Source organism: Haemaphysalis longicornis, unplaced genomic scaffold (genome assembly GCF_048455015.1).
Source record: "Haemaphysalis longicornis isolate Haplotype H1 unplaced genomic scaffold, Haemaphysalis longicornis Haplotype H1 scaffold_13, whole genome shotgun sequence".
Classification (NCBI taxonomy): domain Eukaryota; kingdom Metazoa; phylum Arthropoda; class Arachnida; order Ixodida; family Ixodidae; genus Haemaphysalis; species Haemaphysalis longicornis.
Window position 1 is genome coordinate 44,429,184 of NW_027526233.1, and position 4,051 is coordinate 44,433,234.

Sequence of the window (4,051 nt, forward strand, 5' to 3'; positions counted from 1 at the left end):
TACAACGAGGATCCACTAGTACCAGTCATGCGATGGCAGCCACAGCAGTGGCCACAGAACCTCGCAAATTGCAGGCTGCTTTTTCAGAGGGAATGGCATGGAGACCGTAATCTTCTCGGTTGTTTCAGCGCCCTCTTGTAGCGCACCTACAAGCCGTGTGTTTCGCAAACTATAACCAGGCTTACACACCCTAAACAAAATTAGCATGCTCAGTTTTCCTGCCAAACATAAAGCGCTAAACAAAGATTGACCAGTCACACCTGTTACATAACAGCCCCTGAAATGGCCACTTATTTCGTAAATATCGGACTGCTCTTACGCAGGAAATCATTGACATGGATATTTCACATCTTATCGACTCCTTCGGCATCTTCTCGTTGGGCACCTACAAGCCATGCGACTGTTCCACGGGGCATACCAGGACTCCCCTGAATAAAAAAAACCCAGGATGTGGACATTTACCGCCAGGGGATAAACATTAAATGAGGGTTCACCACTAGCTGCCATGTCATAGTAGCGGCAGCCGCGGCATATGGGCCTTTCGAAATATGTACTTCTCCTGTGCAGGAAACCGTTGCCGTGCACATCTCTCATCCTACTGGTCGTGTGGGCGTCTATGTGTTGCGATCTACGAGCCGTGGGAGTGTTGGATAGGTTGGAATCCATCGTCCATTGCGTGAACAAAACCGGAATGTTCGCCTTTACCTTTAGGCGGCAAGCATAAAAGGAGGATCCCTCAGTATCAGCCATGCCATAGCAACCACAGCAGTGGCCGCTGAAACTAGTAAATTGTGGACTGCTCTTATGCAGGAAATCCCTGACGTGCTCGTGGCGCGTCTTAGCGGCTGTCCGTCATCAACTCTTTCCGCACCAACGAGCCATGTGCGTGTTCGACAGCCTGGAACCCACGCCCCTCTATAGAAACATAAACAGGTTTTTCTTTTTTCTGGCCAGGGGCCAAACGCGAAAGAAGGACCCCCAGTATCAGGCATGCCATAGCAGCCACGGCAGCGGCGCCTGGACCTTGTAATTTTTAAACTGCTTTTCCACAGGAAAAACTTGCGTCCACATCGAGCATGTTATCGGCTGTGTAAGGGAGTACTCGCGGCTCCCTATAATCCCTTTGAGTGTTAGGGAGGCTGCCAACCTCTTTCCACTGCTTCAGCAAAAGCAGGTTGTCACCGTTCCTGCCAGACGTCAAGCATAAAATATGTCCCAGAACCAGCGATGACTTAACAGTCGCAGCGGTGGCCGTGGATCTTCGTATATTGCAGCAATTCCTCGAGTCCCTATCCTTAATCTTATCGGCAGGTCCTGCTTCTACCTGTTGCGCACCAACCACCCGTGTGAGGGTTTGACAGGCCGGAACCCGCTTTTCACTGCGTGAACATATGTGACATGTCTACCTTCCGCATCAGTGGCCCAGCGACAGAGGAGCCGCTGGTACCACCAATGCGATGTCAGCTGCAGCTCCGGTGGCTGGACTTGTAATTTAAGAACTCCTCTTACTGGTGCAATCTTTGGGGTGCACATCTATCACTTTATTGGCTGTTTTGGCGCCTACGAGCCGTATGAGTGTTTGACAGTATGGAACCCGCCTTCCGCTGCGTCAACATAACCAGGATGTTGTCCTTTTCGATTAAGGGTCAAGCATGAAAGGAGGATTCACCAGAACCAGCAATACCATTTCATCCGTGGATGCGGCGTGGTGGCCTTGTAATTTATGGACTGCTTTTTCGCAGGAAATCATTGGCGTACACATCTGTCAACTTACCGGCTTCTTCAGCGTCTGCTCGCTGTGCACCAACAAGATGCGTGAGTGTTGGACAGGATTGGGCCCGCATGCCACTGTGTAAACGTCAGCAGGATGTTCGCCTTTTCCGCAAAAGCTAAGTGTAAAGGGAGGATCCACCAGTACCGTTCATAAAAATACAAACCAGCAGCGGCATCGGGACCTTGCAATTTACGTGCTGCCTTTCCACAGTAAATTCTTGGCGTTGACATCTGTCATCCTACGGGCACTATTTGCGTCTATTCCTAGTCGTGCGTGTTTTCGAGAGGTTGGCACCCGCCTTCTATTCATAAAGAAACAGGATGTTCACCTTTTTTACCAGGACCCAAGAATAAAAGATCCACCAGTTTCACCAAGCCATAGCAGCCAGAGCAGTGGCAGCTGATCCTCGTTAACTGCAGCCTGCTTTTCCACGGAAATGTTTCGCGTGCACATCTGTCATCTTACCATCTTTTCGGCGTTTAATCGTGGCGAAACAGCTAGCCGTGTGAGTGTTCAACTTGCTGAACCCGCGTGCCACTGCATCAACATCAGCAGGATATCCGCCGTTCCCACCTGGGGCCAAGTTTTAGAGGAGGATACGCCAGAATTGGCCATGCTAGTGCATCCATGGCAGCGTCGTCTGGACCTTGTAATTTACGGACTGATTTTTGGCAGGAGATCTTGACATGAGCATCTCATATCTCATCGCGTGTTTCGGTGTCTTCCAGTTGCATATCTACGAGTGGCGTGAATGATCGAAACAAAAGAACGTGCCCTCCACTGCGTGAACAAAACAAAAATGTTCACTTTTCCCTCCGTGGGCAAAGAGTAAACTGAGTTTCTACTGGTGCCGGCACTGCTATAGCAGTCGCGAGAGTGGCCGGTGAACTTCGTAAATAACCGACTGCATTTCTAGAGCAAATCCTTCACGTGCACATCTCATATCATCGGCTGTTTCGGCATGTACTGCTTCGTACCTACTGGCCCAGTGAGTATTCTCCATTCTGGAACCCGCTTTGCACTGTGTAAACATAACCAGGATTATCAGCTTTTGCTACAGGAGGCAAGCAAAAAAGTATGATCCACAAGTACGACCCATACCTGTCGAAGTCCCAGGAGCAGCGGCTGGAACTCTTAAGTTATAGAGTGCTTGTCCGTACAAAATCCTTGGCGTGCATGTAAGTCATCATGCAGATTATTTGGCGTCTACGCGTTGCATAGCTACGAGCCGTGTGAGTGTTTGACTCGCTAGAACCCGCCTTCCACTGCGTGAATGAAAAAAATTGCAGAGCCATCTACGTTTTCATTATAAGATGGAAAGCGCAGTTTGAATACTTCGACTTCCTTGGAGCATTCTCGTACTTAGTTGATGCATTTTCGTTCTTAGTTGATGCATTTTCGATCTTAGTTGATGCATTTTCGATACTTAGTTGGAGCACAAAAAGTCACCGAAAAGAGAACTACTAGTGACCAGGGTTCTTAATCGCCGTGTGCAAGGAGAGACAAAGGGTCTCTGCGGTTATGTGGCTTAAACCGGGCATGTAAGATCGCTGACGTGAGGTGCCCGTCAGTCTTGATGAGGCCGCATCAATGTCACTGTTTCAAAAATGTTCACTATTTGAAGTCTCGGCTGGGCTAAACAATTTTGTCATTTGGGACATCAAGAGGATAGACAGAGAGAGGTAGAAAGAGGGGAGAGAGATCTTTTTTCAACAAGAAATTGACGTTGTTTAGGAAATTTTGGTAAAGAGATAATAGGGAGGTTTAAGACGGAACCTAAATCAATGGCACCAGATGCATCAGATACTTCCTTTGCTCTCTCAAGCAGCTCGCACTGATCTTAGGTACGAGCTCGTTACAGCTGTTTCCCATGTCTCAAAGAACTGAAATATCTTACGTTTGATTTTTTTCTCCCCTGACCATACACTTGGACGTGGCTAGGTTGCGTGCAAGGGGTTGGATGCCTCCCCGATTTTAGCAGAGTTTTAAGTTAATGCCTCATGTTCCCCCCGAACACCTTAACGGACATATACTTTCAGATACTTCTAAGGCTTTTTTCCACAGATTTTGCGATTCTTAAGAATTCAGACTACGTTATAGCAATGCGAAATATCATGTTCCTGGGCATCGGATGAGGATTTCTTCCTAGCGTTTCTAGAGGTGGTCAGGGCGCTAGTCGTGGTCGCAAGTAGCATACTGTGTCAGTTCGTGTGCCTTTGGTCAGTGTGTCGTTCTCCTCCAGAATATTGGGTCCGGCTGTCCGGGTCACGTTATCTA